The sequence below is a fragment of the Macrobrachium nipponense genome, chromosome 14 (genome assembly GCF_015104395.2).
Source record: "Macrobrachium nipponense isolate FS-2020 chromosome 14, ASM1510439v2, whole genome shotgun sequence".
Lineage (NCBI taxonomy): Eukaryota > Metazoa > Arthropoda > Malacostraca > Decapoda > Palaemonidae > Macrobrachium > Macrobrachium nipponense.
Genome location: NC_087207.1, coordinates 59115500 through 59129644, shown reverse-complemented (window position 1 = coordinate 59129644; position 14145 = coordinate 59115500). Strand labels below are relative to the sequence as shown.

The following is a 14145-nucleotide window of genomic DNA, read 5'->3' as shown; positions in this document are numbered from 1 at the left end:
GCTATATAACAATTACTGCCTTCCATGAGAAAATCATAGTTGTAGCTTATTCTGCAAATTAACAGCTTAAGTACTACAAAGCCACAGTCAATTATGAAATAGCCCATATAGAGCGACAAGTGAAGCAAATTGGCTCTGTACATATTTCAAGTTAATTTCACTTGGCAACCAAATGGATATCATGATTTGTGATATGGGGTATACTGCATACGGTACTACTGCTAAGCGCTGTATTGGCGAGGCATAAAGCTACGTGGTCTGGGGAGGGGACTCCCCCCACCGGGGTCGGGCTAAGCCATGGAAGCCGAAACTTGAAGTGGGATTTCAAGGCAATGGAACACTTTCCACATCAAAACTACAACGGTAGATACTCAAAATTTTATTAATAAAGGGTGTAACCTCAAGTCCAAGCCCTGCTACAAAAATCCGATAGGCAACCTTAGCCCTTGCTTGCCTTACAAAAAATGGAATTATTACAACCCATGTATCGAGAGAATTTATTAATAAGTAATTTTTCAAACATGCTTTCAATTAATTTCTATTTTTCTTAATTCCTTTTAATTTTGGGTATTTGTCTGGCCACCCAGTAGTCTTAAAATTCTTACTAGGCGACAATTATGCGATCACTGGGTCGCTCAGTTACGGGTTACAATGTACACGGTCTTGGCTTAGATTAGGCATTTATGTCTCTGGTAGTGCTTCGTGACAAAACGGTACTAAATAGTTCCTGTAGAAATTATGCAATAACTACATAAACTTAACTACGTATTTACATGAAGTTACACCATTTTTTGCAGACTTAAATAGTAATGGTGCAGACAGAATGGGTAGAGGTAGGTTGGTAAATATACACAAAAAGCAATTCTGGATGTTTATAAATATAGCACTCATTACAAGAATGGTCTTCATGGTTGATTTTATCATTATGTACTGATTAGGGTTTCAACGACTTTAGAGTTCTCCATTATGAGTAAACCAGAATTACAGAATACACTTAGATGTTAACTAGTTTTAACACTTTCATTAGAATTTATATAAAGAGGAGACTATTTAGCTTAATCATGAAACTTATAAAATGATAATGGTACAGTACTCCAATTCTCAATCAAAACTGTTGATTTATTGGATCTCTAATATCATACAAACAAGAACATCGTACGAGTGATCCTCTCCTCAAGAGAAGTGGATGTTCAAACTGATTACGGCAGCAGTATCTATATCCCCCGTAGACTAAGTACAACGGACCCACACAAAAGCCAGGCACGTTACGTATGATGTCTCCGTAGTCACTATTGGTAAAACAAATCTGTTAGTGGTCGGCATATACAAGAGAGGGGGCAATTTCAAAGTGGCATGCAAAATTTATTCTTCTTTCGGTAGATTAATGCAATTTAAGTTTCTGGATTTCTATTTCAGTAGCTTAATGCAATGGTCTCGAGCACTAGTTTCGACTTTTTTTTTTTTCGTGGCCCACCTCATCTCCTAAAATCCCGATGACCCCGTAGGGATATACTATAATTCTTATATTCAGTTGGAGGAAGCCTAAAATGCCATTAATTCTGTTTTAACCATCCGGAAAAAAAATCCAGTAAAATTATACTTAAAAAAAGTGTCACTCTGGACGTGAATAGATTTTCTTGTTTTAATTTGCTTGGAACGTTTCCGATTTTAGTTTACTTTGCAAATGACCCCTCTATACCGTACCTCTAACGCTAGTGCACGATACAGTGAGGTTGATCTTGTCACTTGCAAACAAAACTAACGTCAGAAACTAACAGAACACATTTAAAACATAGGAAAGCTATTAGTCTAAAATGTGATAATGTTTGACGTAAAATTTTACAAAATATCTTTTCTAGGTAGAGCCGATATAAGTTATGATTTACTTACATGGACCTGTAGCACCTTCCTCTCCTTATTACAGCAGGCTGGTCCAGTTTCATGTCATCAAGTACAGTAGTAACGTTACTAGGTTCAGTGTCAAGAGTAGTCAGTAGCATCGAACAGGCTTCATCCGAGAGAACTTCAGGGTCAGACACATCTATGAGCTGCTGTTCATCGTTCTGCGTTTCAGCGTTAGACGGGTACTCGTCAACCTTAAAAAGTTTTTGTTAACTAGAAGAATGAAAGCCATGTTTGTAGTTTAATTCACAATCTTAAGACCTAAGAAAAAAATAAAGACTTGCTAGGTGGTAAAGGCCTGCTGGCTGCTCCAGAAATTCGAATCTGTGTTGATACATAGCATACTACTAATCAACAACCGGAATAGTCTACAGGATGCACTGAACATACTATTGCACAGTTCTATACAATGTGTAATAGACCCTCTGCTGCCTCGCTTATGCCTATTTTTAAAATGTTCCTTAGTACTTTCTCTCACCTACCTGTCATACCTTTAACCTTGCTGATCAAAAGTTTTGGGAAAGACCCAAGTAATTTAATAACTATGGTCTTCAAAATAACGAGATGAAGTAAGGATAACCTCAAATGCGGTAGTCGGTGATGCTGTAACTCCTAAATTAGTACTAATTAGAGTTTGGTTCAGGATAGATTAGTAAAATTAGAACACTTAGAGTCTTAACCTTAAATCAAAGCAGCACCAAAACCTGATATTAAAAAATTACAATTTCCCCCGAACCCTATAAATACTGGCCATGGCCGTAACGTACCAACGTTCCAACTGGTGTCCAGCCATCGTTGTCTCTTGCCGTAACACCCAAGAAGCTCAGAAGTCCACATACGACAAACACCAATTTCGAGTTCATCTGAAAAAGGGAAATATTGCTACATTAGGATACTACAACATACTTTACTAACTCTTATTTGAAGGGGTGAATTTTAATGTACAAGCAAGTCACTAAATCCCGTAACTACGTTGAGAACAGACCAACATAAGACAACCTCCAAGTTTTACACAAATCTCATCTGTGTTCAGAGCACTACAGGTTAAGCTTAGACAAAAAAAAAAAAAAAAAAAAAAATGCAGTCACAGACTCACCACAGCCAAATAAACCACACTTTCACTTTTTGGTTTTATGTATAGCCATCCACATGGATAATTCCCTCTCTGGCGGGCCCTTCCAAGTTTTAAAAAAAAAAAAAATCTTATATATTTCATAATTTTCTTAAGTTTTCTCGTCAGTTTCATAGCTCCTACAGGAGTCTTAGCCTTTTAATTTGCTTTCTTTATTTTAATCTGCTTTCTTCTATTATCTTCACTTAATGCGATTACTTTCTTGCTTAGTCTTGGTGCACAATGTACAAATGCTCTCTCGCCTGACTTATAATGTTCTAGGTTCAGAACCTTACATGCTTCACTTGCATGTCTGATTAAAATATTAATTTGTCTAAAGCAGCTTAAAATCGCTTGGTTCACCTTATGTTAATGGTTAAAGACTATTTTATATTCTATTATTCCTGCGCCAGTGTTGGAGTTATTCTATCACGGAAACTTTATCCCTTTATTAGTCTGGCGGCTATTTTGTACTAACAGTTTTCTTAGTAGGCAGTTATAGACACCATAGTATATAAAGTTTAAGCCAAGTCTCTAAAGTATTTAGTTACAAATTGCAGTTTTCAAGAGTATCTTCGTTTTGCAATATTTCTAATGTGATAGTTACAGGTTTTTAAAATATGCAATATATGGCTCATCATCGACAATATCAATAACCAGTTTCTCACTGCCGCTACAATATTTGTTGACGAGCCATTAGTTATTCTTTTTAAATGTTCATATTTTAGTAGTGCATTGTCAGAGCCAAACAAACTTTGTCAGTTTCAATTTCTTGGAGGACAATTTTTTTATATCTTTCATTATTGCATCAATTTTACTCATTACTACTACTACAGTTTCGACTGGATACAGTTTATACTTAACCTTGTGCTTATTCAAAATTCTTGATACTTCAGTTGTGTTAATGCCAAGTAGCAGTGGACCCAGAACGCTGCCTTGGGGCACTCCTTTCGTTAGGACTTTCCTTTCAGATTTCACATTTGATGGAAATTCTAAAGAATAGTTCCGCACGGGCTGCAAGGAACGTAACCGCGAATACGACATCCGCTAGTGTTTAGTACTGGCCCTTGGGGGTTAATTACAGTCCTCCGAATAAATGTTACTTAAAATTCTTGTTCAGGAGGTAAAACTGCATAGAAAATCCCGACTCCAAAAGCAGCAGGCATCAAGGAAGGACGTGTTCCCTCCGTTGTAGTTGTTTTTTGAAGTTTACTTTATTTACCGGACAATTCGAGTGATCTGGCCGTTCATGGATTGTTTATGGCCGAGAATATTAACTTCAGCAATATAGGCTTGGATGGAGCTCGGCAGATCGTCATATTGGATTTAGAGGTGTCTAGTAGCAGCGATGACGAGCAACCCTTTATCACAGTCCAAAGTAAGAAACAAGAATAGGAAAATGATGAGCAGTGCTGAAGAAATTATTTTAGGTGAAGGCTCTACTACAAAAGAAGGTAATGTTATGAATGCTAAAAGGCCTCGGCTGTATTTTCCCAAGAATGTATTGGGTTTCCACGATCAGGTTCGATGAGCAGTTCGGCAGTCCAAGTGTCATCCAGAATTTGAGGTTCTATTTAAGGAAGGGAGAAACATCCCATATATTACAGTGAAGGATGAGGTAGCTGTTGGTTTTTTTAACAAAATGTGGCTTTGAAAATATTGTAATGGAAAAGCCAAAGGATCCGTTTGGTGTATGTACAAAGGTAATTATTTTTGACTACCCTACTTATTTGGATCCAGATGATGTACTAGTAGACGAGCTATTCATATGGGCAAAGCGTAGAAAAGTTAAAAGTTAGTAGTGAGTATGTCCCTAAACCACAATTAATTGCACTTATGAAGGGTCCTCCAATAGAGAGTATTTATCAAGTGCCTAGGATATAAACGTGTTGCTGTGTACACTGACAACCCTGTCATGTGTTATAAGTGTTGCAAGTAGGGTCATATGGCCTGGAAGTAATTAAATGAGCATCGCTGTCGATTTTGTAGTAAATCCCACGAGTCCAGGGTGTGTGGTGACAAAATCAAGGAAAAGGAAATAATCGAACCAAAATGCTGTAATTGTGGGGGTGCACACAATGCCAGCTCTAGAGTGTGTCCTCGAAGGCCCTAAAAGTGATCGTTACCTTAAGACAAAATAATGAAAATCCAAGAAATGATAGTTCTGCTTTTATTCATACTCAAGTTCCAGTGGTTAGTGAGAATTTCTGGGAAAAGCGTATGGAACGGCAAAACCAAAGTTTGGTCAAGAATAAATCTCGTGAGGAGACGCAAGTTCATTAAAACTTTATCTCAGAATTTCGTAGAGAGATTGAAGAACTTAAACAGGCCGTGTTAGGTATTAAGAGTACTATGAATAGTATATATTTGCAAAATAAGGTTATTCTTAATGAAAGGGTGATTCAAAATGTTGAGGTTGCAGAGGTATATGATAATGGTGCTGGTGAAAGCCCAGTTGCATGCAAGGCTGGCTTGTCAGCAAATAAGCCAGATAATGTCAAAAATGTGGTCGGAGATTTTACAGTCATTCTTGATTCGATAACCGAATATATGGAAAGTCCAACCAATGATTTAAAAATTAATATTCTTCATTCTGCAAGTAAGTTAAGAATGAGTATTACTCAAAATTGCACAAACTCATTATATCCTGGAATATAAATAGTTTAAGAAAACGAATTACTGATTTGCATGCATATACTCAGTCTACAAATGTTGATGTAATGGCTTTGCAAGAAGTAGGTAGAAACTTTTCCTCACTACAAATTAACGGTTACTATCATTTTGAATTACAAGCTGATGAATCCACGAATTGCAGAGGTTTAACAATTTACATAAATACTATTCCAGCATCATACTACTGTGCTAGTAAAGTCAATGGTACTGAGTGTTTGGCTATTAAAGTAACACTTCAAGATGCATAAATATATATAGTTAATGTAAATGCAGATTCTTTGGTTATTGAGGTCCTACCCGATGTCATTTATTCTGAGGATTGTGTATTACTCAGTGATTTAAATGCTAGACATATTAATCTTGGTAGTTGCTCCCAAAATCACAATGGAATTATTTTAAATAGATTTTTAGATTCGGTTGAAAATGCGCCTGTACTTGGTAATAGTGAAGCAACTCATGTTAGAGTAGGCATGCTTGATTATGCTATCCTTTTCAATATGCCTGGAGTACAGACAGACTTCTCTGTTGTAACCACTTTATTAAGTGATCATTTTGCTCTTAGAATTAGTTTTTATTTAGAAAAGATTCCACTTATTAACAATAGAAATCGATATGTATTACATGGTAGGCAGAAAGATGATTTCATAAAGAAAGTAAGTGACTGGTACAAAGAGTATACAGTGTTAGGTATTGAGGATGAAAATTTTTTCCTTGATGACTTGCTAACAGTAATAGAATCCATACTTTATAAACCACAGAAAAAGACTAATTCTGCCTGCACTCCTAAACCTAGGTATCATAATGATAAAATAGTGAAAGGCTGGAACAAGTTGCTACGAAAATGCCACAGTGAATGGTCTAAAGACCATAATAATATGCAATATAGAGAAACGATGGTTACAGTGGCTGAGCATGCTACAGAAAAGATGCAAAAGGTTAGAAGTGAGTATTGGGAAGGTTTTTTACGGGACATCTTTTCAAAATCATTGAGTCAAATTTGGGTTGGTGGCAATAAAATAAGGGGAGTTATAAGGAAGACTAATGCACATCCTAATGCCAGAGAAAAAGCAGAGGCATTAGCCGCCAAATGGTCGTATGCGTCGAGCTTAGATTCTCTCCCTCGAAATATACAGTTAAGCCTTAGGAAGTTACAGAAACAGACAAACTGGGTTTGTATGCAGAAGAACTTAATGGATGACACCTGTATTCCTTTCACTAGGGATGAAATGTTGAATAGTGTTAAGAAGGGGAAGTCAACAGCTCCAGGTAAAGATGGCATAACATATGATGTTATAAACTGTCTTATAACAATGGAGGATAGTCCTCTTTTAGCGTTATTTAATCTATCATACAGTAATGGTCGCTTACCTATTAAATGGACAATTGCCCTTATGATACCTGTACCTAAGGGAAATTATGATTATAGACCTATCTCCTTGACTTCTTGTTTATCAAAAACTATGGAACGTATGGTTCTAAATAGGCTGTTGTATAAAGTTGACGGGCTCCTTTCTTCGAATCTTTATGGTCTTTTAAAGAACAAAAGTACCTCTGATTGCATATTAAAAAGTCTTAGTACTGCTCGTGTCAACTGCAGAATGTTTTTAGATTTAAAGGGAGCCTTTGATAAAGCCAATAAGGATGTGATACTGGAGTGTCTCGTTAAAAAGGGTATAAAAGGTAAGCTACTGACTTGGATTTCACAATATTTGAAAAACAGGGGAACTGTTATGTTCCAGGGTTACGAATCGACTGAAAAGTACTTTGAACTTAGTACTCCACAAGGGGGTGTGCTCAGCCCCATGCTCTAATATATTAATGGATGAAATTGCAAGTTATGAATTTCATGGAAATTCACAAGTAATCATATATGCAGATGATATTCTCATACAATGTACATCAGAGGAGACAGTGTTGTGTTGGCTGAAATATCAGATCTTTGTATATCTCTGGGTCTTGTGGTGAATGAATGTAAAACAAAATATTAATCACGAATGGTAAGTGATAAAACATTCTGGCTGAATGGAGTAAAACTAGAAAGAGTAACAAGTTATAAATACCTGGGCATGTATATCTGTCTTGGTAAGATCCTTAAGGGATCAAATTACCTATGTGAAGAATATATGTCTATCCCGGCTTAAGCCTTTACGTGTATTGTCTAATTATGGTAACGGTGTAGGTATTCCAATATTAAGGTCTGTATATCTTTCCACTGTTAGAAGTATCATTGACTACTCATCTCCAGTCTTATGTTATACAGATAAAGATCTTCGCCCTTGGAATTGTTGCAGAATGAAGCAATGAGGGTAATATTAGGTTGACCTAGGACTGCAAGGATTGAAATAATGCGAATGGAGCTGAATTTGCCAAGTATCACTCAACGAATAAGAGTTCGTAGTCTCCTCATTTATAAGTGATTAAACAAAATGATAGGCATCTCAAAACTATTGTAAATAAATATGTGACAGGCGTTCCAGGATTCTTCAGACTGAATGAATATTCGAAGGCTTTTTTTTATTTCTGTATACCTTTGCCTAATTCACGCCCAATAAAACCTTGGATTGCTGAGAAAGTAGATATAAGTATAGAACAACTTGATTTGAGAAAAAGAGAACAATCCCCATGAACAGACAGCTGTTTTTGGAGAAGATATCTCAGTACCCTAGGGATATGGTGATTCATACGTATTGTGATGGTTCTGTCACTGGATGTCGAGCTGGTCTTGTGTTGTAATTAAAGAATATTTTGAATTTGGTTTTAGCAAAGAGGAGAGAATATCTAAACGTATTGGTGATCACAGCTCATCTACCACTGCCGAGCTGTTTGCTATTTATGAGTGTTTGAAATTTGGAATAAATAAGGAAAAATCTATAATAGGCTTTGTTGACAGTCAGTGTGCTCTTTTGGCTTTAAATGCCAAAGTACCTTCTGATGATGGAATAGTTACCAAATGCAAAGAGTACGTTTCCGTTATAAAAGCGTCAGGCTACAGTGTAAAATTCGTCTGGATACTCTCTCATTTTGGTATATATTTTAATGATGTTGCCGATGAATTAGCTAAACAAGGGTGTAATAAAGAATCTATAGATTATGCCACTTCAGTTAGTATGAGGAAAATAAAGTCACACATGGCAAGAGAAAGGGAAGGATGGAACATTGAGAAGGCTAGGGCAATCTTGAGTAATGGCAGTAACAGTATGGCTCATTATGATTATATTAGTAACAATACACGTTTTACTTATGGGAAGTCTTCAGCTAAATGTGATGGAATTGTTATGAGACAAACTAGGCTATAAATACTATTGGGAATACAAGAATGGAGAGGGTACCCCTTGTAAATTTTGTGACGCCGCTAATTCGCACACACTGCACCATTACATTATGGAATGTACTTCTTTGGCAGAATTTAGAAATAATTGTTTTGAGCAAATGGTGTGTGTTTTCATTAATAATTTCTACAAGAATATTGCACAAAAATGTAAAAATATTGACATAAGGTATTAGAATTTATAAATAACTTTATTACTGTTTTTATTTGTAGAATGTTTAGTGCTTGCCGTAATACTGTATACAACCGTGTTCCCAAGAAAATGTCTTATTTGTAATTTGTTATGAAATGGAAGTGGTTACTTCTGTACATTAAAATAATTCTCCTTTTATGTGAAAAGGGGGTATAAAATTTATTTAATGTAAATAAAATTTGTTATTTCCAACATTTAAGTCAATTTGAAGTGCTATCGTAGCATTCAATTTAATTATAACAGATTTATTTGGTTTTAGTCTATTTCTACTGAAATTGTGGACTATTTTTAAGTAAAGTGTCTGTTGAATGAAAATTATAGCTATGATTAAGTATTGTGTAATTCTGATCTTGTGAAATAGTCTTATAAGGTTTGTGTTAATTCACTTTTTGTAATTTCGAAATTTATGCAAAAGCCTTTTCATTTGATAAAACTGGTTGTAACGTCATTGATTTTTTGAGTGGGCTGTCTAGCAAGACTAACAGCTCCTTTTGACGCCTTTTTTTGTCAATAAAATTTTTTAATTTGAATTGAAAATCCCGCAACTGCCATAGTCTAGGCCGCCGCGGAATAGTAATATTGATCTACCGCCTACTAAAGTAACAACTAACATACTTCAAGTTCACAAAGTCACCTTCCAAACCTTGAAAACGATCCGCAGTACTGCTTAAGTATCCCAAGTTCCCAACAACCACCGAAACGCAATAAACTGATGCGAAATTTCGTTGATTGCCTTTTTCAGCTCACCTTGTCCATCTTCTTGTCAGGGAAGAAAGAATCACACACAGTAAGAGGCTACTCATCGATTCTTTAAAATAAATTCTGTTGATGAAGGCGCCATCTATGAATTAAATTCTTGACTAAAAGGTCTTATCTCCAGTAAGACTGAAATATTTTAGGGGGTATGGCCTAAACGAAGATTTGTATTAAGGTAAGTTTACTTTTTTTCGTCTATGAAATCACTCATTACATTTTTACCTTATTATTTTACCACTGGTTTCCATGTCACTCTTGTCTGCACAGACTTTGAAAGTACACAGTTTTCTCCTTTGTATTTGCTACCATTTGACAGAAAATTTCTTAGTGTGCTTCTTTTTATATATTAATTATGAGTTCATCTTTCCTTGTTAACCCATTTTTTCACATTACCATGGCAGAACGAAAATTTTCATATGTTTCTTCAAGGCAAATTAGTGACTATTTATAGTGGAATGGAATGGGAAATAAAATGTAGGCTAAAGGACAAGCGCTGGAAACCATAAAGCCATTCAGCGCTGAAAACGACCCTGAGAGTAAAAAGGTTTGAAAGGTGTAACAGGAAGAAAATCTATCAGTTGCATTATGAAATAATTGCTAAGAGAGGGTGTATAAGAAAATGGAAAAGAATATGAACGGAGATACAAAAGGAATGAAAGGGGTTGCAGCCAACGGACGCTGCAACTACTGCCGCATGAGATTCACCAATGGCACTATTCTCCTACAGGATTTATTTCTATTTATATTGCGTCGTCTGGTTAAACTCCCTGTTCACTTGCATTCTTCGAAAAAAAAATTCTTTTTTTACATTTTCGAAATTATCAGCAGTGGTAGGTGTTTTTCTTTCTGTTCCAAAGTTTGCTGCTATACCAACTGGGCTTAGTTAGAATGAATGATCTTACTTTCATGTAACGGTACTGTGTGAAGGTCTTTCCAGCATATTATTGCTGACGAGAGTAAAATATTCTAAATACCTTTCCCTTGGTTTTTCTTATATATCGTTTATTATGCACTAAGATATGTCTTATCTACTCTGTATAAAATGCTTATTTATATTTCCTTATTGTGATAATTGTTTTTCGTACATGGGACATCCGTTCTCTCTGGGATTAATTTATAAGTAGTACGTGGCTTATTTGACTTGTTCCATACAAATGCTTACATATTTTGTATACTAACAATGACCCTGTTGCTTATGATTTTTATAATTCTGTAGCGTTATCAATTTCATAATTGCTGCTTATGTTTTACGATGACATCAGCAGCACGTCTCTCACTATGCTTTCCACTACCCTTGCCAATCTTATCTCAGAATCGTCCTATAAAGCCTCTTATGCAAGATTTTTTCTTTCTTTTTCTACATCAGTGAACAGAGCTGAATTTTCTTACCTGATTTATGCAATTTCTATGGATGTTTACGCGTCCTTCATCTTGTACAGTTCCTCATCTTTCTTTGGATCATGGCTATCATTGAGTATTTTTTTCTATTATTATTATTATTTCAGATGGATAAATTTTCTTCAGTTTCCCCAAGTTTTTCTGACTTCACCTTTATCTACTTTGTTTGATTTCCTTCCTGTTCAATATAAAGTTAAAATTAATGGACATTCCCATTAAGTATCATTAGTTTTAATTACTTAAAAATATCATGTTCAGCTTATCAATCTCAGGCTTGCCTTATTACTTTCATTCATTTCGTGACAGCCCATAAAACTTGCACTATATTACTTAACACCTTCCCTTTAGTCTTTTGATTATAAAATAATTTAATATCTCCTTTTAATAATGTGGTTTAAATAATAAAATTAATTTCTTTTAAGTCTTTATTTATATATTTCCTCTTCATTCAATTGTGTTAAATTGAATTACTACTCATTCAGATTCAAAACTTAATCCGAAAAAAATTGGTAAAGTCCTCCATAAAACTTTCTTAATTTAAATAATCTATCCTTTTAAACTGGGTAGCTTAAATAATTTAATGGACACCTTAAACCCTAAAAGTTTAATTGATATACCTGTCCATTTCCCCTATATCTGCTTTATTCTCTTTAACTTTACTGTTTTGGTCAGTACTGCATGCACAGGTGCTGGTACTTATTTTTATGTTTTTAGTACTGTTGTATTTCAAATGTTTTTTGGTATGATACTTCATTAAAAAAGGAATGGAAGGAATAGAAGATAGAATCTATAATTATAGGCCAAAGGTCAATCTCTGGAACGTATGAGTTCATTCAGTGCTGAAAGAGAAATTGAGAGCAGTAAGGTTTGAAAGGTGTAACAGGAGGAAAACATCGCTGTTGCGCTATGAAACAACTGATAGAAGGGGGAAGGAAAGATGGATGAAAGACAATATGAACAAAGGTACAGTAAAAGGAATGACAGGGGTTGCTGCTAGCGGCCGAAGGGATAATGCAAGACCTTAAGCATGCAGTGCAGTGACGACACTACCCCTCTACAGGGTTCATTAAATAACAATTCTATTGTTACTCCTATATTCCCCTGTCATGAGTTGCCACTCTAGTGAAAAATAGTTATGTCAATTTGTTCTTGTCATTTGCAGATTTACTGCATACTTCAGTGTTTATTCTCACTCTGTTTGACTTGAATACCCATTAGTAACCAATAACTGACCTGTACCAATAATAAATAATTGTCAGAATGTCAGCCCTCAATACTGCTTAGCTCAATGTCATGTGCAATTCATTTCCAGTTTCTGTCATTACCTTGGAGAAGAGCTGTTTTTAGTCAAAAGTGTTTAATCTTAAACTTAAGTTTGAGGGATGAGGGACAAGCAAGGGATACTAAATACTACCAACAACCATTTCACACTTCTTTTCACTGTCTGACAGAACTCTCCACAAGTTTCATTAGATTCACACTATTTATTGCAGGCTGGTCACCCTTCTACTGCAATTGAAACTATTATTTCGATGTGGGCTCAGCTTCATTTCTCCCATCGTCACATTTTTGCCAATGGATTTTAAAGCTATGGGACAGTTCCTCTAAAACTTCTTAGTTATGTCCAACTTGTAGGAAAGGGTATTGGAGCCACCAGCTCACTGCTCACCAAGGGTCAAGTCACTGGAGGGTGTCTCCAAAAACCAAAGAACAGTGTCATCCATGAAGAAGTTGGTTTGTCTTACTAATGATATCAGAAAAAGAACTCTGTGACAAAAAAGCTCTCTGGCCTCCTGTCTCCCTCAGACATCAAGGATCTGGGTGTTTCAGATCTACTGGACTCATCTCTGTTCCCAGTAAGTGTCATGAATGAGCTCTCACAAAAGCTGACCTCATCAGCGACCAGGACTTCGAATATCGGCAGTGCATCATTTCTTTTCAGGTTGCAGTCTACACCTAATATGAAATTTCATCAGCCAGGACTGTCTCTGCATCAGAATAACAAGTAGCGAAGGATGCCTGATGTGCTCTTCAGGTTTTGTGCTAGTACCCTCAACAAGCAAACTCCAATAAGGAGTCACCAGTCAACCATCCAGTAATTACCAGTCCAGCCCCAGAGAAGTGGATGACCTGAAGCAAAGTTCCTAAGGGAGCCCACAAAGACATAATGATGGTACTCTCCCACTGGCAATTCTGGTACCAGTGAGGGGTTGTTTCCAGACATTCTGGAGATAGTAGCAGCAATTAAGAGTGAGTTTTAAATGATGGAAATACATAAGATGGATAATGACTTCCATTTCTGGACAAAGGACTGAAATCTCATTGTATTCAGTAGACTATGATTTATTCATTAGTGACTACGAGGGGCTTCAGGCTTTAAACAACAAGGTGACATTGATGTTATAAAAGCAGGCCATCAAAGAAGTGTGGAATAAATTATCAATGTATTATAGCTTTCTGTTTTCGGTACTGCTGGAGTAAAAATGATGCGAAGTTCTTGCAGCAGACTCTCTCAGATAAAAATGGTGGCTTTGGTGCAAAGATCCATTACGGGAAGGGGCTTCCTAGTATCCTTGGACTTTAACAAATGCACTTTTATGACTCAGTGTAACCAACTTTAAGGACATAGCTTGACCTTACTGGGATATGGTGTTTTAGTTTTGAGCCTTGTGTTTAGGCATAACAACCACTCTGCAAATCTTAATTTTAATCTTGCCATCAATGGCAATATGGGCACAGAGGTACAGCATAAAGACTCTAGAGGTAAATGACAGGGTGACCAGA

At 36.0% G+C, this 14145-nt stretch overlaps 1 long non-coding RNA gene across 2 annotated transcripts; it reads right to left on the bottom strand.

The window, feature by feature from the left end:
* Positions 1-858: 858 nt before the first annotated feature.
* On the bottom strand, positions 859-9983 carry LOC135226542 (uncharacterized). Of its 2 annotated transcripts, none has more exons than XR_010317245.1 (4): positions 9851-9983; positions 2670-2765; positions 1891-2096; positions 859-1289 (listed from the first exon to the last, which is right to left on the bottom strand). It is a non-coding gene; the product is annotated as an uncharacterized LOC135226542 (long non-coding RNA). The 2 variants fall into 2 exon arrangements; XR_010317246.1 differs by having other exon boundaries at positions 9842-9970.
* Positions 9984-14145: the final 4162 nt, after the last annotated feature.